At 34.0% G+C, this 23,740-nt stretch overlaps 1 protein-coding gene across 1 annotated transcript in view; it reads right to left on the reverse strand.

Moving 5' to 3' along the window:
* LOC142973172 (broad substrate specificity ATP-binding cassette transporter ABCG2) overlaps positions 1-23,740 on the reverse strand; it is a 72,911-nt gene that overhangs the window by 27,793 nt on the left and 21,378 nt on the right. The window contains exon 2 of the mRNA XM_076114776.1: positions 6,535-6,584. The gene's annotated coding sequence lies outside the window, so the exon portion shown is untranslated. The remainder of the gene's footprint in view (positions 1-6,534; positions 6,585-23,740) is intronic.

A 23,740-nucleotide genomic window follows, 5' to 3' on the forward strand; every position in this document is an offset into this window, starting at 1 on the left:
GCTAATACACAGTTTATAGGTAATTTGTATTTATTGATTTTCACCAGACGGAATTAACGAGTGATTTCACTTTCATATGCATGCAAGAGAACGCGAGAACATTATGTATTTACATATGCAAAACTGGCAGCGGCATTTACTTCTAACCAGTATGCAAGTAAGATAAATAAATTGTATTTTATGTGGTATGTTGATAAAAAGATGCTTTATCTTTTGTTATCTTTGTCTGTCTAGGCTTACATAGGTTTGCACTTATTTAATTGGCTTTATTTTAATTTTTAATTAAATAAACATTGGCTTTTAATGGAAGCCGAGAGTCAGAAGCTAACACTTTTATTTCTATAACTTATTACACACTTGCAAATTTTACCTTTTTATAATTATATAGTATAAATATATATTGAGGCGCTCGTGGCTAGTTGCACTCACCGGTCGGTAAACGATCAGTGGATTAAGCAACCTTGGCGCGGACATTCCATAGATGGGTGGCCGCATAGTGGTATTTGAACTGAGCGTCTCCGTGCTTCGGAGGGCACGTAAAAAGTCGGTCCCGGTTGTTATCAATAAGATAACAGTCGTTAAGCCATGTCAAAGGCCTTCGGGCGGCTTGAACAACTTTGACACTAGGTTGACCACTAACCATACGACAAATGAATGAAATGAATATATATTTTCCCTATTAGCTTTGCAAATTAAGCGGGCCCGCTTAATTGTTGTTTTACGATTCTTAGTTCCGTAGTTCCCGTTACCATGCATTCCCCGGAAGAAAACCTAACCTTATCGTGTCTTACACTTTTATTTTACAAAATATCATCAAAATCAGTTAATAATTTAGGTATAAAGGAGAGACAGACAGAATCATTTTGGCATAAATAACTTTAAATAGGGATAGTATAAACTGTAGTTTTTCATAAGTTCTCTATAATTGTAAGCCGTAATAATTTAAAGGTATTGCGCAAACTGTTAGTCAAATATCTGGAATGTCGTTGCTATTTACAACCGGACGTTATCGAGTTGAAAGGAAACGTATCTGAAATATGGCCCAACAGTCAATTTGCTACTTCCTTCGTACTATGGTAATTATATGAACCTTACAATCTTAACCTATGCGTTCACGGGAAGTATCGATACTCAGTAGTTTAATATTAATGTTGCTGGATTTGCGAAAGGAAATGGTGTACTGATATTATATCTGATATTGCTGTATATTATTTTATATTAAGATAAATTGGGTTAATAGCTATAATCTAACTATGTAGTGGAGAGCTTTTGATGCAAGGTTCGCGGCTGTCGGAGGTATGCAATACTCAAAATTTAAATCGTCAAAGACACAGCTGACCGTGGCGTTTTAGATACCGCTACTTTTTTCAGATAATAAAAACATAAATTTAACCCATTACCGGGCAAGGGTCTCCTCCCGTATTGGAGGAGGGGTTAGGCCTTGAGTCCACCACGCTGTAATGAATAATTATAATCTAAGTATGTCGTGTCATGCCAAGGCTCTCTACTAAGTTTTTGGTCTTGCGACTTATTGATTGCATGTGGTCTGTTCAATAACTGAACCATAAAGGTATCATTTTAGTCTTACAAAAACACCGTGTGAAAAATATTACATAACAGATAACTTTTGTATTAAGTATATTTATAATAAATTGATAGTAAAACACGTCCGCTTTCTTTGGAGTATAATAGAGAATTTCCAAGTTCAATAAATAACAAGCGAGCAACAAAAACTAGCGATCTATCGGAAATCCTCTCAATACAAGAGTTTGTCACGCGAACTAACGGCAACTTAATCTACGGTTAGGTAACGAAGCATTTCGCACATTTCAAGGCTTAATTACCGATTAACGAGATTACTTCATTTCTTACTGCGCGTGTGGTCCTAGGAATGTATGAACAAACCCCACCTACTTACACGGACACAGAATTTTGATTGTTTCAATTATGACATATTTAGCGGACTGTGACCAAAACATTGCGAGTGTATTTTGTAACGGATGCCTAAACTTATTTCAAGAATTACTTAAAAATTTATTAGAAAATAAGTGATTTTCCTGTGTAAAATTAATGAGTATTCTAGTTTAATGTTTTTTTATATATTTTGTCACAGTTTTAGTAATGGTATGATTGCTTAAAGTGGTTGAGAATAAAAGCCAGAAGGAAAACAATTCGACAGACATCAATTTCTCCATTGATGAGTGTAAAATCTTTCTTAAAAAGTGTACCATCAAAAGTAGGTTTTTAATAGTCATAATAATAAATATTATATTGGTTTTATAATGGTGAAAGGTCAAAGAGTATTTAAGTCTATAAAATGCGAAGAAAGTCTATAACTCTATGAATGACTATCAATATACTTAATTAAATTAACATAAATTATGTTTTGTCTAGATTCTAGACAACATAAATAATAATAAAAATATTCAAAGAATGTTGAAGACAGACATATTTTTCAAAATACCTATTATTTATTTAAATTATTTAGATTATAATCAATTCACAGCGACTAGACACTTTCATTGCCACTCAAGAAAGTATATCGATGACACAAATACATATTTTTTGCATTAAGTAATTAAATCATCATAATATCTGGGGGCACGGAAGTGCCCCCGCAAGTCGAGCAAAAAAAAGCGGCACGGCCGTAACATCCTTTTCTCGAAGCAATTCGGGCTATTTTTGACACCCCTATAATTTCGTTGTGGATAAAACAAGAAGCCTGGATTTTCAGCAACTAATCAGTCATTGTATAAACACGGTATATTTAAAATTTCAGTCAATTTGAACCAGTAGTTTAAGAATGACAACTTGTTAAAATTTTGAATTTTGTCACTCACTGATTCACTGACTCACTGACTCACTGACTCACCGATCATCAAAAGTCTAAGGTACTTCTAGCAGACTTAGAAGCTTAAAATTTAGAATACAAATAGGGTTTAGTGTCTTAATCATGGGAAAAATTTAATATTTTCTAATTTCGGTCCAGTTTTCTAAATACACCAACTGCAACAATAACTTTGTAATCCCATATAAATGTATAAGATTACAAGGTTACATTTGCAGTTAATGAATTATTATTACTGTAGAAAATAAAATAAATAGGTGTAAATAGGTACCTACTATATGAGGCATAACGGGAGGGGGTAAAGGGTGGGTAAGGGTGTTTAGCCCATGAAACTGAACAACATTCCCATAAGAAAATATGTTGAATTATGAAAAAAAAACGTCTTTCCATACAAATTGGACTTATGTTCGCTCCACAAAAAGAAGTGAGATGCCATCAAAAACATTCTGTAAAAACCTCAAGTCTCGCCGTAAAAAGTTGTGAGATCTATATAATACCAAGTCGATTAATCTATTTAGTCTCTACTTAAAGGACCTTCTGTCTTAAGTTTTTACGTATGTTATTATCATGCCAATTTTAAAAAAATACCTTTAAAACTAATAGATCGACTTGGTCATCGCAAGAAAACACAAATTCGCCATTATTAACATTTCAGGAGCATTAACTTCTTGCCGTGCTGTGTAGTGTGATATAGTGTGATACATACTAATAATCAAATCATGCGATGGCCAGGTCGGTCTATTTGTTTTAAAGGTATTTTTTTAAAATTGGCATGATAATAACATACGTAAAAACTTAAGACAGAAGGTCCTTTAAGTAGAGACTAAATAGATTAATCGACTTGGTATTATATAGATCTCACAACTTTTTACGGCGAGACTTGAGGTTTTTACAGAATGTTTTTGATGGCATATTATTATCCTGACGTCAAACGACATTTTGAAATTCTTCATCTTGCAGATATTTGTGTTGTCGTACTATACATTTTTACAGTTTCGTGTAATTTGCAATTTGCAAGTAGCATACATTTGTATGTGGTGAAATTTCAATATCGAAATTGCATAATATTCCAAATGCTTTGAAAAATTGGTAAGTCGTTTTAGCGAACTATATTTCGATCTATCTCACTGATATTCATTTAATCTTTTAGATTTCATATGCATCGTTTTATCTCGGGAAATAGTCAAAACAGGTTTAAAAATCACAATCAAAACATAAGAAAACAATTATAAACAATAACACTTTGTTATTATTTTTTACAACCGCTTTTATTAAGAACTATAATTAAGAAGAAATGTCAGAATGTTGCCCAATCTCGTTTCATTGACGGAACGTTTTTGCGGCAGGCTTGAACAGGCTCCAAATTGGTATGCTGCTCTGGGTCAGCAAGTTTTTCTCAACTGTGTTGCCAAATATAACTCCGTTCCTGTTTTATGGTACTCTCGTTATTTTGGTCATATGATTGTGGTATACGCTTGACATATGGCAAAATAATGTGTATGCGGAATATGGATCGATTTCGCACCGTATTGACTACGATTCTGAACAGTAAATGGTTCTTACAAGAATTGCTCTTAATTTGATTGCGCTCATCGGTCAGTAAAAGATTTGTGGGTTCAGCAAATCTAAGCACGTTAAAAGACGGGCCTGTTTGTTGTCTACTACAATAACAGTCTTTGAAGATCATTAAAGGCCTTCGGGCGGCTTCAACCACTTTGACACTAGGTTGACCACTTACCATAATGATGAAGAAGTAGAGATTCTTAAGTCCCAAAATTTAAGTAAATTAATGACACTCTTGCTTCAAATGTCAAGAGTAATATTCCCAAAATACAGCGTGATATTTCTTCAAATATGGTAAAAAGTTTATCAATCATTAGTTAACTAAAACATGTCAACTATTGTTTTCTAATACGAGACGCAGTAAGGGTTAAAGGTATTAAAAAGAAGAGGTCACGACCGATTACGTAAAGCCATATTTCACACAACTTGTAAAAGTAAGCTGGTTTTAAAAACTGCAATATTGTACGAAAAGTGAGAGTTGTTTGGCATAGTTTTAAAGATTTAAGCTTTGGTTTGGGGAAACGCGGATCATGTGTCAGGTTAGTCGTCTTGAATACAGATTAGGTTTTAGCCTAGATTTTGAGACAGAATTCATTCTTAATCCGGTGTCTTTTAAATGTAAATCAAAGTGGAATTTAAAAAAAAAGGGTCGTAATCGTAAATCTTCGTGAGTGAGTTGAGGGGAAGCCAACAAATTTTGGCATACATTTTAACGTATAAACGGAGTAGAAACACAAACTAAGTGAATATTACTAATATTTCTTGCTTGGTTCTTTATAAATAAAAATTGATCATCGAAATATATTTGTAATTTTTTTCCCGCGGAAATGGGATCACTGGGATAAAATTGTGCTATTCATACCCAAACAAAGTCGGGCTAATTTGAAATAAGAAACCTTTACGTGGATTAAGACCAGCACAGACGCAAAGGAGTCTTAAGCATTAAAAAATAGCTTAGTGTTCGTACAAATGACTTGACAAAAATACAAGCTGCATTTTCAAGCTTTCTTTATTCAATAAACATCCTTATCTCAATGCTAAAGTGTTGGCAAGAAACTTTCTGTATCAGATAGACATGTAAATGTCTTGAGAAAGTGCTTGATCGATCACACATTAAACACTGCGCTAGCAGAGTTCAGCATTCATATGAAAGTTTGATACAACATCGTTAATTCAATTAGGAAACGGTTGAAGTATATCGTGTGAATTTTTCGAAATATTTCTATGGAAGAAGAACTAAGGAATTTAAGCAGACTGCTCACAACTTTTTTCGTAAATCTATATACGTAAATATAAAATAAATAGTGTATTGTAATACGATATTTTGAGTACTTACATAATTTCTGACGGGATAGTACAGAATACATAAGTATTATGTACAAACTTATGGAGACTAAACACTCTTGGGAACATACTTTAAAAATGAATTTTAGATATTTAAAACAGAAACTTAAACAATATTTACAATCAAGCTTTAACAAAGTATGTTAGATCAATTACCCAATGAATTGCCACATTAGGAAACGTACTTGTGAACCACGTAACTAAGATAATACGCATGCATATGTAAATATACATTTCCTGAAACCAAACAGAAAGCCTTTTATCGCTAACTCACTTCCTAACGATCATGTTTACGCGTGAACGAATCGATTGATAATCGATGTGTGCTTAATGAATCGATTCAGTGATTAGTCGATTATCGCACTTCTCGTGAGATGTGTTAAATACTTAATAGTTACTTAGCTATGTGTAAATCACTTAATTGTTACAGGAAAGCGAAAACTTCGTGCGAAACACAAACGATTGCTAGTAACTATATATTTTATGATCAATTATGAATTTTATGGGTATTCATTTATATCATTAACCGTTTTAATGAAGACTTGCTTTGATTTGTGGCGACTATAATGTTGTAAAATGAAACGATGCATTAAAAATAAATATTGTAATATTGCCAAGCCGATATTTTCTATTAGAATTTCTAGAGAGCATGGATTTCATCACATATCGGTGATATGGGTATTGCGTTAATGAACAAAAGATACTTACCCACATATCGGAATGAAAAAGGATTGGGATGTGTGTAATCAAAATAATAACAACTTTAATAGTACACTTACTTTTCAAAGAAATCGCGAAGCAGCGTTACCCCGTATCAAATCAGTTATTTCTGGAACAAAGACAAAAACGAGGTTAGTACTTAAAAAAGGAAAACCACGCATTTTCGTGAAAGCAGCCATACATTCGTAACGGTCACGCATACGATTCTTTACGTGTAATTCTACGCATCCCGATGTGGAACTAATTTCCTTACCGACCTTACATCACAGGGCCTTTTGTTTATGCGAGCACAATACGACTTCGACACGATATTGCTATTATTTAACAAATACACCTTCCAACACAATATAATATTAAATAGTATTACATAACAGGTAGGACTTACTAATAACCCATAGGAGTACTGTAACAGAATCGACTTTTAATCGATTCCTAAGATAAAAAATCGACTAAACTAATTACACTATTTTGAAACTGTTGAAATAATAACTCGACTATTACACGACCGGTATCGTGTCGTCTTGTAAAAAAACCTATGAAAAGGCCCTTCAAAGATTGTGTCATAAGGTTTTAGTTCATGTTACTATAGTCTTTAAAATATAGCTTGATTAGAATGACAGATGTCAAACTGTTTTGACTAGGGTTGTAGAAGTATTGATCAAAATCGATAGCGAAAAAATCGAATCTAAAATAATTATATTCGATTCAATTATTTTTGAATTAGCTTTTTACGAATTGTTGTTGTGAATCTTATTGTTTAAGCAAATTCGTATAGGACGACCAGCCCTACTTTTAACACCGCACGCAGACCTCTCCTAGTTTAGTATTAATTAGGATCAATTAAATAAAACAATGAAAAAAGTTAAATAAAATTAATTTATTCAGTTAATGGTGCGCATCCTAAATCAGTATCATCCTCATCGCTATCATCAGAATCGTTGGAACAGTCTTGGAGATTAATTATTAATTCTTGGTCACGAATAGTATCAAAGTGTACTTCGCGATTAACGATTAATCAGTTGATTTATTTTATCTATTGTGTCTCCTCACTAAAATTTTTGCAACATGACGTAGCCTTGTAGAGAGGTTGAAAATTATTAGGTTTATTTTTAAGACTAAAGAAAATAGTACAGATTTTTAGTTTAAAGGCTGATTGTATTGAATTATTCTGATTTCTTATTGAGGATCTGTATTTAAAAAATAGTTATAATGCTAGACAAGACAGATTTTTCGTGTTTCAATTTGTAATACTCGTTAGACGTCACTACAAAGTTGTGTTCTCTGTTTTGCTTAGAACTGTCATTTTAATCAAGCTATATTTTAAAGAGTATAGTACCATTGTGCTCGGTACTTTCTTTGTGACAAAGAAAGCGACATTTCGGTGAAATTCCTACGTGATTCCACGTTTCTACTGCGTTTGGTAATTATTGTACTTGTTATAAAGGTTTCTGTACGTCAGCACGTTTAATTCGATTAAGTTATGATTTTAACGATTGGTTATTTTTTGACGTGTCATTGACCGACGCCAGCCGCAAGTCTTAGACTAATAGGTGTGAAAAAAAGTTTGGTACTATCACAAATTCACAAGACGTCTAGGCCGACTTCATTATGAGATCCGCACCGACAACGGCGATGTCTGGCGCCGACACCTCAACCAGGTGTTGACTGCATCTTATATTCAGAACAGCTAAGAGGTTAGGAGGGGAGAAATGTGGTGAACCTAAACTCCTTCTACTCTATGGTAGATGCCAGATGCCTTATATTAATGAGATAACGATTTGGCATTGTCTGTCAATATATATATCAAATACATAATGCTCGTATTTTATTAATACACAATATTATGGTATTTCAATAATGTATAATATATGTTATACTAACTTCTTTGTAAGTTATATCATAAATCTGAATTTATCGAATCGACTCGAAAATATAAAAGAATAGTCTAATAAGTAATCATTTTTACTTTTAATTAAGTTGTACTCTTTCAAACGAGACAACGGCGTAACAGCTAGTCATTTAGAAAATTATATCTCATAACATTACGACGTATTGTAAATCCAACTTATTACGTACATGACGTTTTCACTTATTTTATAATTAGAAAGTTACATGCAACGAAAATAAGACGTCAACAAGGAAACTGCGGGGTTATCACGTATCTCAGTCGACAACTAGTGTACGTCAAATTGATGGTCATTATTCAGTCCACTACTGCTAATACGCAACGTGTTAATCACTATAACCTAAGGGAGAAAACAATGTACAGCATAGTGACTTTCAAATAGTTAAATAAAAATATATTTATCTCTTTGAAAGTCAGTATGCTGTCAACTGTTGTTGTTGAGTTGTCAACTGAGATACAAGATAGCACCTTATCTTACATATCCCAGTTGACAACTAGTGTACGTTAAATTTATGGCCACTATTCGGTACATTACAGCCAGAAGAAACAATGAACTGCATAGTGGCTTTCGAATAGTTATCAACTGAGATACATCAGCTCCTATAAAGTACAAAAGTTTTATAAGAGATAGGCACGTAAGACATGCAATAATGAGGTTGAATTATCAACGCGAGCCGGAGCAAATTACAGTTCACCACGGTGGCTTTGATTTCATGCCCTAGCTGAATTGATCTAGTCCACTTCCTAAGGAATGTTAGGTAGTTGGGCTAAATTCCGTGGCCAATCGCTAAGGGTTTCCAATTATGTGTTTATGGCTGCTGTCGCAAATTGTGACTGCAGGCTATGTGAAATTGGTAATAAGAATTCGATATTTATGCGACATGATTACCGTGTATTAGTGGTTATCTTGCCCAAGTATAAATATTTTTTAACAGTTAATAGTAGCCAGCCAAAAAAAGTTTTATGTTATTTTACAAAACCCCTTTTCCTTTAATCACTCTACCTATTAAAAAAATCGCATCAAAATCGATAAGTGAACATAGGGAGAGACAGTAGAAAGCGAGTTTGTTTTATATTATGTATGTAATAGTTTAGTTATAATCTATTTCAACGGTTACTATTTTGATGACTTAAACCCATAATTTTCACTGAACAAGTCTATTGTTCAAAGTACGCACAACTTACCTTTATGCACAATATTTCTTCGGCTTAAGTGGAATAGTATCGTAAACTGATAAATCTAGAAATAAATAATGATCTCAAGTCTAAGGAATTAGAAGCCGACAGGATATAACCCAGTGATTCAGCTTTGCAATAGACAAATGAGTCAGAATAAATTTCGTCACTAAACAGCTTGTACTACGTACAGCCTGCCAAAAGACTAATCAATTGTTAAGACGTATGTTGATTGATAGAATAAATATTACATAAATATAACTAGTTTCATTGAGCAAGTCTTATCCGGTTTTTATTATGAACAACCTTATTGCAAAAGAAAAGCTTATTGAAATGTTGTAACCATAATAAATGATCAGTCATTGAACCTGCGAAGACAAATCATTTGTTCATATCATGTTGAGCATTTAGTCGATTAATCGATTGTAGATTTAGTCGATCAATGTCAATCGAGTGAGCGTTTCGATTAGAATGATGAAATTAGAGAATTAGTTTATTTTTGTAATAGGTAGTTTGGAATAATACTCAAATTTTATGATACATATTTTAATAACAATTATGCCTTGTTAGCATGTCTTTGAGAGAGTAATATTAAAATATCGATTTGCAATTCAATACACAACGGTACGATCAATATTTCGACATTATATTATTTTAGCAGGTTAACTGTTTATATTATTGTAATTTAAGCATTTAAGCATGTAATAGCGTTCTTTATGCATTCACGTTTTTAATTCCATAAACAAAACTATGTGTGGTAAACAGGTAATGTAAAAAATACTTCGCAATCTAAAAAAATAAAATGAATTATAGAAATTTATGTACGCGCATAACTTTAAACAACTGTACCAAGATGAATAATTCTTTTTTATTTTGATTTCATTGGACGGTTTGTGCGGGATCGATGAGATCCAAAATCCCAGGGGAATGGGATTAACGTACCATAACTATACCCGGACAAAGTCGAGCAGGGCGGATAGATGAAAATAAAAAAGAATATAAGAAATAGAGTTTATCTTAGAAAATATAAGTAAATAATATATTCTCACAGTCGTAGCAGCGAAACTGTTGAGTAGGTACAAGAAATCTCATAGACTCGATTGAGCGTCAGATTCAATCAACGTCTGCATTGGAATTCAACAAACAGCCTACTTTATCCACCGCTGAGCACTTATCTGTTCATCGAGATACAAGTGTGAACAATTTGACGATAATTTCTTCTAACGAATACGCTTCGTCGAATTATACAGCGAAGCGACAAACGGGATGCAGTCACGAAACGCGACAGTGCCGCAAGTACGCATGCGCGAAAATTGACAAAAGAAAAACTCGTATTGGTTACCGAATTGAATTGGCGCCAATTTCTTGCCGATGTTTTTGTGATAACATTCCAAATCAATTATCCAGTTGAATTAATTGCTTTTATTCTTTGAAATGATGTTTTTTGTTAAGTAAAGTGTATTAATGTCTTGTAGGTCTAAGTAGATTATTTATGTTTACGGGTACAACATTTGTGGTAGTTACGAGTTATATATAAAGAAAATATGAGCAATAAATTATTATTCTAGTAATAAATACTAATAGCTGACACAAATTAATCAAGTCTGTTAGTAATTATTTATTAAAAACATCTTTACTTATTTCAATAACAACGCAAAATTTTACTTTAAATAACGCACAAAGACATTGAAATGAAAAAAAAATTACAACATTTTTTTTTACTATTTTACTTGACAGTGCTAATGAACACTAAGTTGACATGAAATGAATACTAAGCAGAAACGATGCGAACTTTGCAACAATAAAACTATTTACGCTATAATTCGCAATAAAGAGCACGCGGTGTGCGCATTGAACAAAAATGTGCACATTGGTTATAATTAAAATAATACGCTTAATGTGGGTCAAGATTAAAATGATAGACGTTGTTGCAACGTTGCAGGGTGCAATGTTCATTGTTTTTGTTATTTTTGGCTAAATTGTTACTTACTAAGTCAAAGTACGGCGGAATATTTTTAGTTTTGTTAAATAAGTATGTTAATTTTAAAGGCGTTTACGTTTTAAATTCGTATTTTTTTTCTTTAAGTATGATTTGTTATGGGAGTAAATGAGATAATTAATAAAGAAATTAAGTCTTCCAGTTTAACAGTTGGTTATTTCTTAGGATAAGAGTTTATTTCCCATTTAACAAATCTACCATGATAAAATGGAACAGTCGGATATTTTTTAAAATATAAGGACCTTATTTCCTATTCCAAAAATCCCTTCATCTCGTTTTAATGGATCTTAAAAACTAGTAAGAATCGAATTCGATGAAAGAATTAAGAGAGAAATACGAAAACTGATATTTCACCTTTAAACAAAATAACATGAAATATTATGACAAATTGTGTGTTTTACCGTGATTTACTGATAATTTTCTCTAAATAAATCATTTTACGTACAGACGAGCGCAGAAAACTGTGAAGTAATTGGACAGATACTTTGCAAACAATATGAATGTGGAAGAGTAACGCAAACTTGTAACGGCCTGTAAATAACAACGGACATTGTAGGGTTACACGTATTCATATTGTTTATCTTCTTTTATATAAAAACAATACTAGCTTAGCTTTGCCCGCGTGAAATTTCAAGCTTTTCTGGTAATCTCCAAAAATCCTCTCTTAGTGCTCCTCTACTATTCCTAAGAAATCTTCATACCAAATTTCAACTTTCTACGTTCAGTAGTAACGGCTGTGCAATGTGCATTGTCCATCAGTCAGTACCGGTAGTATTTTATATACTTACCTACATTATGTATATTACATTGATGATTCGCCAAATGTATTGCTAAGCGCAAAACTCAAGAACGGCTCAAGCAATTCCATTTATTGTTTTTATAAATTAGTATTTAAGACACGGGAAATTATGGAGTGAAAAGAACAAAATAAAAGCGAATCACCGTAACTTTTTGACACCAATTAACGGTTCGAGCAACATGTCGATATGACTATAAAATAACCCCAATTACATAGGACTGCAATACAACCAAAACATATGTATTTTCATACACCTATAAATATAATAGGAGCTAAGTTGTATAGGAACTAGCAAACAAAAGATTTTTACAGGAAATATAAAGACTAAGTAGCCTTGCGTGTAGCATCCCTGTGTCCGATCACGGCACTTACTCCGAGTCGATTAGTAGCGGATGAATGCGCGGAGCGATTGTTGCTTTTAACTTAATTGGAGTATTAGTGGTTAGCGGCCGCGGGGAAATTATACGTGTGAGTGCAGTTCTTTCTAAACCCTGTTATAATGTGGCTTGTTATTATCTAACCGATTGTTACAACAGATCTTTATTAGGGAAACAATTTTGACATTTACCTATCGCGCGTAAAGGATCGGTAGGAGTTCCTGGGGTTAATCTGTGTAATAAACGATCTTTATGCAAAATTTTAAATAACAACGGACATTATTAAGGGTTACACGTATTCATATTGTTAATCTTCTTAGTGGCCGCGGTGGAAATTATACGTGTGAGTGAAGTTTCTTTCTAAACCTTGTTATAATGTGGCCTGTTATTAACTGACACCCGATTGTTACAACAGATATCTTTATTAAACATACAATTTAGACAAAAAATTGTTCTGTCTGCGACTTGTTCGTGGAGAAAGGGGTTCCTAAAAATGATCTAAACTATTTTATAAATTTTCTGTATGCCTAATTGAATTTCAATCCTTCCAATAGTTTTTGTTTTAAGTACGTATCAAATATTCTCACATGCATCCATAATCGTAATGATGGTATTGGAAAAATCGGTCTATCAAGTGGTCGTTGTGTAGCAGAGTGTGGTTTTAGAAGTTCGTTGGAATATTTCTGGTAGTAACTCGAGGTTTAGCAATAGGCTGTGCTGCGCACCTTATTATACGGAACTACCAATGATAAAGAGAACATTAAATCCATTAACTTATCAGATAAAAGATGAATTTTCCTCAGCCAACTCCTTCAAGTTTAACAGGAATGTTGCTTTAATAAAAATTACGACAGGTTAGCAATAAAATCATGTCTTCTGCAACGTTGCACTTTAAACGCAAGTGGTATTAACTCTATCAAAATAAGTCTCTTTAGTTTGTTTCTGACAATATTATGTAAGGAGAATGTTTAATATCTTACACATAAAACATTACTGAATACTTATAAGATCATTGCGATATTTTATATTACTTAAACCTTAAGTAAGATAAGTAGTTTACTTTTAAATAATTTACATAATTATATAGTAACGTTTTCCTTATGTGCCTCATTTTAATATTATAACACCGAATGAATATTTTTTTAGATCTAGTAGTTTAATACCGTACCATTCGTATCAACAGATTCTTCTTTTAAAGAAAGTATGATGCTTTACTACATCTATCATCAGCCTAGCCTTTCTTCCAACTATGTTGGAGACGGCTTCCAGTCTCACTGAATGCAGCTGAGTACCAGTATATTATGTAGTATAATGCTCTAAAAATTTGTACTAGACAAAACGCCAATTATATTAGGGAGATTATTCAGCTGTTTAAAAACTAAAAAAGACATCAAAATTACAATGTATTCTAATAAAAAAAAAACAATCAATTTCAAACAAATTGACATCTGTCAAAATTGACACCTCTCATATTACAATCATACTGGCTTATTATTAAGCAAAGGCAACAATCCATTCTGCCAGAATGTCTATGTCATCTCGCCATCATTTTAATGAGCTAGAATTTGTTTAATTGCACCATTAGCTATTAGAAAAATGAGAAGAGCGTGTGCATTGATGACACGGTTACCTTGACCGTATGTAACCTCATGAGAACGTCATTTGCATAAGAATCGGCGGCAGAATGGCACTGCACGATACAATCTTTCACACGTGTTATATGTAACGCATTGATGTTTTATACTAAGTATTCTAATAATTGACTGTCTCCGTGGCGCAGTGGTTTAGCCACGCCAACACCATTGCGGGAGGTCGTGGGTTCGATTCCCACACAGAGTAATTATTTGGGCAATCCATATATTGTTTCGGGTCTGGTCGTGCTTTGTGTCCGTTGTTTGTATGTTTGTAAAAGTCCCCGCGACACAAAAGCAATTCTTAATGCGGGAGTTGTCTTTAAAAAAAAAAGGTTTCTTTTCTTCTTATCGGTTAGCAGTCAACCTAGTGTCAAAGTTGTTCTAACCGCCCAAAAGCTATTGTCGTGGCTTAACGACTGTCGTAGTAATTGACAACAACTGGGAATTTGTACGTGCCCGGACGCGCCCAGTTCAAATACCACTATGCGGTCACCCATCTATAGAATAACCGCGATTAGGGATGCTTAACTGATCGTTTACCAACCAGTCAGCGTAACTGGCTATGGGCGCCTCAATAATAATGAATCATTATTTAAAATTGGTGTTACTTCGGGTATAAGTACATCAGACTGTAATCTGTATAAACGTAGGAGTAAATGAACAATGGGTTTAATAAGATGCCGTTATTTCTTGTTAGAGTAATAGCCATAATTTTTGTATTAAGGCACTTGAACAGGTAGAAGGAGATATTTTTGGATAGAGATACGTTGCATTAAGCCATAGATTTGTTCCTAACGGGGCGATAACATCCCCGTGTTGGTATTTGAGCTTCCTGTGGCGGGCAGAATCCAGAAAGAAATTCTACTTATATTATGAATGCGAAAGTTTGTGAGAATGTATGTACGTATGTATGTATATATGTATGTATGTTTGTTACTCTTTCACGCAAATACTACTGAACCGATGTCGATGAAATTTGGTATATAGGTAGCTGAAAACCCAGAATAACACATAGGCTTTTTATTCCGAAGTTCCCGAGGGATCGGGATTTACATGAAGTGGAGTGGAAGGGTTTCGATTTCATGAAGTTGCATATATATAGTCGAATATAAATTTGGTGTAACTATTATGTAAGGCGGCACTGGAATTGTTATTGTAAAGGGGGCAGTACTTAGTCCATAAAAGGTTCAGAACCTATACATTAACCAACTGTCACTTTTTTATAATGTCTATATTTACGTAAGGAAAATGGTTTACAGTCTTCATAACAATATTACTTACTTCCTTTGTAAAATTAAATAATTGTTAAACGTAATAAAATAATAAAACGTTGTATAATTAAAACGGAAATTACATCTACTTATAAAACAGTGGAATAGGTATTAAAAACTACATTGCAGAGTTCAGTAACCTCAAGCTTTTGTAAAAACAAAATTGGTTGGATATAAAAACTGGTCAAGTGCAACAAATTGTATGTATTTATTATAGAATATATTTAATAATAACTAACATACATAGACGTCTTGCCGTGTAAATTTTAGCAAATAAAAAAGACAGTCAGAACAGAAATATTAGAATTTTTTTGAAGAGCAGTGGTCATAGCCAATTGCCCTGGTTTCGGGGGCGCCCAAAGCCAGTTGCGCTCACCGATCGGTAAACGATCTGTGGGTTAAGCAAACCTTGCCACTATCATTCCTTAGAGGGGTGATAGTGGTGTTTGAACAAGACGACTCCGTGCTTCGGAGGGCACGTAAATGGTCCCGGTTGTTGCCAATTAAGATAACAGTCGTTAAGGCACGTCAAAGGCCTTCGAGCGGCTTGAACAATTTTGACACTAGGTCGACCACTAACCATACGATAAGAAGAATCAAACCATAACACTACAGAGTGTAAATTAAAAAGCGTAATCCATAGTTTATTAATTCCACATCCGGTTGCTATGATGTAAAAACTTGGTATAATACAATTAGTGGTGTTATAGCAAAAAACGCCATAGTTTTATGTCGTGGGATAGCAGCGTAAGAGCTGAACACTAGATTGTTCTCCGATCTATCGGGGCAATTGTTAGGGACCTGATGAAAATGATGGCATTGTGTGTATCAGTCTATTCGAAATTTCATCAGGCTAGGCGCAAAAAGGCAATAAGAATTGTATTTATATTAATATCGAAGTGACTAAATAAGTTAACAAAAATACTTCGGAAAGAAACAATACTAAGATCCTTAACATACAGACCGAATAGAAGGTGACCAGATGAAATTATTTAAAATTAACCTTTTATAACGATTACTATTAGCAAACTGGGATTTGTACGCATAAATCAATGCAATAATATTGTTGTGCCATCGGGCGGCTTGAACAACTTTGACACTAAGTTGACCACTAACCATACGACAAGAACAAGAACATTGTTGTAAGCACAATATAAAGGTTAGAAAACCTTTTTTGAATACCAAATACGACAACGAAAACTAGAGTTGATGTTATATTTTTTTCCAATTGTTTATTGTCAAGACAATCAGTCAGGCCCCTGTAGATCGGCTCGATTAGTGTTAAGATGTTATACTAGTAATTGTTACGCATTGTGCGGTGATGTATGAGAGAAATTGTGGTAGCATCGGCCTTATTCGAACATTTATGTCGTAACTTTCGTATAGAACATAATTATATGAAGAGAAAGATTTATGATGCTATGTCAGTGTCAGTATTATTTAAGTTTTCAAGGAGTTTTTCACGTGGTTGTTTTATATTCAAAATATATATTCATAATATAAGTTTTTATCCCGAACTGCAGATTTTTATATACGGACGTAATCTTATAGCCTAGCCCCATTCAGAACTTTACCCAAATTGCTTAAGGCGTATCGTATAGGAGGGAACGACAAATAAAATAACACTTTCATATTTTACAATATTGTTAGATTAGAGATTATTAGATACAGAGTATTATTAGAGATAGATTTTAGGGAAATAGGTTGTCAAAATAGTAACCTAAACCCGAAAATTTTAATTTATTAATATGGTTATAGTTTTCCCAAAATATTGCCAGATCAAAAACATCGAAACGGAAATATTAAAGAAAGAAAAACATTAACAACTCTACCACAACACAAATCGCTTCACTTAACGGCAGAAATATGAAGCGTCATAAACCTAAAATTAGGTTAAAACATTCATAATATCTTTAATAACATTATTTAAAAAGCGATATAACAGATAAAGGGAGCCAATTATTCCTTTTTTGTACATAATAATTACGTCTATTCTGTAATAGAGTTTTGTAATCAACGTTATTAGTCCCGGCCATTGTAGTGTGTCGCTGTGACAGTTGTATTGCATGGAAAAAACGTTCAAACATGTGTTAATTTGTAGACATTATTGAATTTTATTAATGTGCTGGATTAATTTCTTTATTTATCTACAGATTTTATAAAGAAAAGTTATGTATTCGCTAAGAATAGCTTGTGAAAATCTACTCATCTGCACTGCCATACCATCCATGCTTAGAAAAACAGACAAAGTGCTTATAAAAATCTGTCGGTCAGATTTCAGGGCTAAACCATTGAATAGATTTTGATGAAATTTTGCATAGACATAGTTAAAGACCCGAGATTCAATGAAAGTTTACTTTTTATTTTTGGGATTTAACTTCTAAACTGCAGTAATACGAGATGAATGTTTCGTGAGAACAGAGTGTCTAGTGCTCACAGCTTGTAAATAAAATAAATTTATATTTTACCTATTAATGTCCTACTGCTGGGCAAGGATCTCCTCCCGTAGTGAGGGAGAGGTTGGGCTTTGAGTCCTCCTCACTGGCCAATTGCGGGTTGAGAGTGAATGAAAACTATTCTTAAATGATGTTTGTTTAATTAATTCGTATAGGTTCGGCTTATTAGCAAGTAAATTACCAGTTTTAATCATAAAAACGATTCAAATACATTTATCCGGATTCCAAAGTATCATTATTATAATAAACAGCATTGAGATAACATCATAAACTTGTCAAGCAGCCAATAAAACCTATTTAACAAAAAAATACAAAGGCCATAGACAACAAAAAACTCTATGAAGAAGTATCAGTAAGTAGATCATAAGAATTTTTATACGAAAAATTGTTTTTAAAGACATCTCCCGTGCTAAGTATTGCTCTCGTGTCGCGGGACTTTGACAAACATACAAACAACGGACACAAAGTACAACCAGATCCGAAACAATTATTGGTGGATCGCACATATAATTCCATGTGGCAATCAAAACTTTACCCTCCCGATGCCATAGTATCGGTGACTTAAACCACTGCGCCTCGGAGACAGTAAAATTATGCTCTAGTTTATAAGTTATTCTGTCAGAAACACGAATTCGCGTCAGTGGGAACTATGGAAAGGTTAAAGCACCCGTTATGTTACGGTAACGGTCGAATGTTAGCTGCAATGCCGTCATTTCGCCGTCCAATTGCTTTGATTAGCCCACTTGTGCTCTAATCTTAGCGAGTTAGCTGTAAAATGTAATTACTTGCAGTGTTGAGTGGAATGTTATGTTTCAATTTTTCTCACAGTGTTGGTGTGGACGTTGGGAATGATTGTTTACAATTACGGTTAAATGTATCACCTGCTACCTACATAGTATGGTAATGAGGTGATTTATTTGATACTGTGATTGTACGTGTACTCATCCGTACTTATTTCTTTCTTACTCATCACTACATAGTATAAGGCAACGCTTCCCCCGTCTGTTTCTATGTATGCATGCTGCTACGATATTTTTTTATAGATAGAGTGATTCAAGAGCTAGGTTTATGTGTAAAAGTTGTTAAGGTTTTTTGTAAAATAAATGTTTAAACCAGACGAAGCTGAGGCGGACCGCTAGTCGTATTATAAATGCATAAAGTCCGTCTGCTACGCTGCAGTTAAACCGCTGAACCGATTTTGATGAATTTTAAAATAGAGTTAGTCCGGAGTCAAATATAAGCTTGTCTTCTGAAATAGATGTATGCGGGCAATGACTTACTGCTGATTAATTTATACATATCAACGCAAATGTAGAGAATGGATCGATTTATAATTGGTAGTTACATTTTGCCGCAAAATCTATTAAGAGAATTCGTCAAAATTTCGTCGGCAGATACATTAAAACCTAGACTACAAGTACTACAACACACCAAATGAAAATCTAAAACGAAGTACCGATGAAAAGCAAGTAATAATATGTGAAATAACGTAACAGTCGTCCACCAGTTTGCATGTGTCATCTAACCGCACTTCATGCCGCGAGGTGTCATTAGTATCTATGCCAAGCACAGAACACGCTTGAATATGCATGAAATTGTAAACATACGTGCATTTAATCTGACTTATACGTTATACACCACCGGTAGTCGCTTGACAGTTACGAACTGTTAAGGTGGGACTACATAAAGAGACCGAGCATTAACCGAGCACGAATTTGTGTTACAAGCGCGCTCGATCGAGGCTCGTTCTCAAAGAAAGTTAACGTCTGGTAGACGGCCGTTTGTAAAAACAACAGCCAAATGTTTTGACAGCATTTTTTTGAGAAAGAAAACATGCCGAACTAACAGCCAGTTTCTATATCAAAAGTAACAGCCAAAGTTTAGGGCTAAAATAAAAATGACACTCAAATTTGTTTCTTCAAGAATTTACTGATGGTTATATGAAGAAACAGATTTGTCTTTATAACACAAATGTCAAATAAAAGTCAATGGCTTTATTGGTTACTTTAGATATGTAAGAAGAAGCTAATCGTTAAGGGATAAAGACAAGACAAAGAAGCTTGTTTGAAAATTGTCCAAATTACTCAAAAAAGCGCTCGGCTTGCGCTCCGTTCATGCTCGGGTCCTCTAGTATAGACCAACCTTTACAATTTCAAATTGTTACAAATACCGTCGCACTCCATATGCTACTAAAACTATGTGTTATTGCTCACTGAACTTGAACAATTATAGTTTCCTAGTATCATTTCTCTTTAATGTCCCGTTTTGCAAACTACCGTCCAAGATTTGCCATGAAACGGTCGATCTATACCGTTAAAGAGAATTGTACTCTTTTCTTTGTGGATTCACTATTTGTATCAATGTAAAAAGCGAATGGATTCATGGATGTTCAATGCTCCACCGTACATAAATGTTTTGTAATATAATCCTTTTTTCTTGGATTCGAGATAGTGAGAATCGATAACTAATATTATGATGAAAGTGTAAATTTAAAACAAGGACAGACCACGTCCTTCTTTCACATCAGAACAGCTGAACCTGACAAGGGAAGAAGTATTTTCCCCGTTTTTGTAACATTTGTCATTGCTTCTCCACTTAATGGTCGGAGCGTGATGTTATCTAGCCTAAAGCCCTCCTCAATAAATAGGCTATTCAACAGTAAAATAATTTTTCTATTCGAACCAGTAGTTCCTGAGATTAGCGCGTTCTAACAAACAAAGTCTTCAGCTTTATAATATTAGTATAGAGTTAGATAACGCTGATGAAACCGCATTACACTTTGTAGATTCCTGTAACAGGTGCTAGGTTCATTCAACCGTCTTTCTCTATTAATAATGAACTATCTTTTCAAAGTTTTCAAATGAATGGTGTACTTAATTGTAAGTAGTAATTAAATGTCCGGTTATACTTAAATCTGTGTCTAATAGTTCGTGTAAATAACCTTTACGCTTGACTCGGCCCAGGGTCAGCAGTGATGGCTATTGTTCAATTAGACTTGAGTCTTAGTCATTGATTCTCGGCTGGAAGTAAAGTAAGTCCGTGTTTCGGAAGGCACGTTAAATTCCCGGGTGTCATTTTCGAAGATCTTTGACAGTCGTTAATAGTAGTCAGAAGCTTGAAAGTCTGACAACCAGTCCTACCGAAGGGTATAACCATAACCCAGGTACTGGGTTGTGGAGGTCAGATAGGCAGTCGCTCCATGTAAAACACTGGTATTCAGCTGCATCCGGTGAGACTGGAAGCCGTCCCCACATAGTTTGAGACAAAGGCTAAGTAATAAAAATATTGAGATGTTCGGCATTATAGTTTAACAACTTAGTATAAAGCCTTCTATGTCAGGTTAACGGCTGGCGGCATAAAAATAAAATTGATTTTAGAGTATCAGTAACCCGCAGTAACAGCTGACAGTTGCCTGTTTGATATAGTCTGATCTGATTCGCATTTTAAAGATATTAAGTAGTGGTCAAACATCACTCTTTACTTCTCTATGTATAATTGTAATACTTTTCTTAATGTGTAAATTGTTTCAGGCCTGAAATATACGAGTAAGTATGACTAATATTTCATGACACCGTTTTGCTTCTTTGTACTGTAATTTGATACAATATGCGGATATAATTTTATTTATATTAAAAGAAAGTTTTACATATGTTCTTCTATGTACCCATATGTACGAATTTACATTTTGTAGTATAAACTGCAAAAGAAGGTAGAATTATAAAAAGATATCTAAATCGGCACTAGATGACATCTCGGTTTTATTACTTTAGAACGCATAATCCTTGAACAGCCTCACACAAATATTATATGATTAACTTTACGTGTTTTTGCGTAAGAACTATCAAAGACACCAATTATAATTGGCATTTAAACTGATCATAGATTTTATGGTTTAATCGCAAAGCGCCATTCCACAAACCAGTTTTAAAATTAAGGATTTCTCATAATTTTGTGCCAATGACATTAGTTTTGCTTATTGGTGAATGTAACCTTTCTCTTTTTAACATTTTAAATCACGATAATACTGACAACTATCTATCAAGTCGCATATTGACTTCTGTTTCGTATTTTCCCATTAAAATTTAATGAAAAATATAAATCAGAGCGAGCCGCGTCATGAATATTCATAAAAATGAACACTCCAATTAATCAGTTTAAATGTTAAAATAGCTATTAAAATATTTATAAAAAGAAAAAGTAAATCGTATTAATCATTTTATTACAATCCTAAAACAGACACAATAAGATATGAATAGTCGCACTTTAAAAAAAAAATAAGAAATGCAGGTCATAAAATATTCAGGCAAAGTAAGCAACATTAGAGCAATTCCCTGCACTACGCTGTTCAAAACTAGAAATGGGGACATAGCGCGCTCCATCAGATAAAGTGATGCACACAAGACACAAGAACAGCTGAGCTTACCGCAGCACGTGCAGGTGAGAGCAAATAACCTTGATGCGACCGAAGAAAGCGTCCGGAACGATCGGCGAGATTCCAATTAAACGGAATACGAATAGACGTTAAGGTGAAATCACCGAGCTCAACCTCGTTACAGCTTTACGCTGCCGCCATACCGCAGAGACAACGTGATCCGCGTTCATTATTTAAACCGAGAATACCGACAATAAACTTCTAATCTTTATGGTTTACGAAATCTCGATTACGATTTCTCGTAGCGCAGAAGTAATTATATTAAATAACACAGCCGTTTTATTGCCTCGCGAGCTTTCGTCTCGGTTATAATTCAAGCGAAATATTAACTAAAAACCTTGACATTTTACGGAACTAAACTTCCTAAAATGTGATCTCTATGAAATATATCGGCTTTAAATCATAAACTAACGTTCTTAATCTAAATTTAATGAAAACCTATTTGTTATTTTTAGAAGGCCACGCGGAAATATGTTCCAAATTTGTTCGAATTGATTTAAAATTAGGTTTCCATAAATCTTCGAATAAAGTCAATTAGATCAACATTCAACGCATTTGTATTTATAAATGACAAAGCAAGGCTATGATAAAACAACACCACAGATTTAAAAACATTTAGTAATAGGCAGGCATTGGTGCGATGACTTGGACAACTAATTGGAGTATTGCCGTGAAACAGCTAATGACAAAAGCCGATGGAATATTTTGTCCCATTATTGGGCGAAGGTCTCTATTGCCCAACATTGGGAGATCGGTTAATTAATAGGTCACCTTTAATTAGTGAATGCAATCCCGATCTCGCGGGATCCCGATCTCGCGAGATCCCGTGTATTTTTTCGGGATCAATCCCGAAGCATAATATGACGAGATCCCGTTCGGGATTGTCGGAGAGGGCATTTTCAGCAGCTGGCTACATTGCAATAGACTTAAGATGCCGATTAGAAGCTCGTACTATTGATACACTTTGTATTTTAAGAGGCTACTTTCAAAATGCCATGTGATTACTTTTTATTTTGATCTCCTGGAGCTACACCTACTTTTTTGATTATGTACATGTTATTACACCTGTTAATTATGTTACGTTGTTAGTAATATTGAAAAATAAAGGCTTTTATTTTCTTTCAAATAATAATTTATTGCATTCACCACACTATCACACACATATTACATTAAACAAGCCGTTCGAATTGTATTATTTTTACTAACTAGACGGGA

This window comes from Anticarsia gemmatalis, chromosome 5 (genome assembly GCF_050436995.1).
Source record: "Anticarsia gemmatalis isolate Benzon Research Colony breed Stoneville strain chromosome 5, ilAntGemm2 primary, whole genome shotgun sequence".
Classification (NCBI taxonomy): domain Eukaryota; kingdom Metazoa; phylum Arthropoda; class Insecta; order Lepidoptera; family Erebidae; genus Anticarsia; species Anticarsia gemmatalis.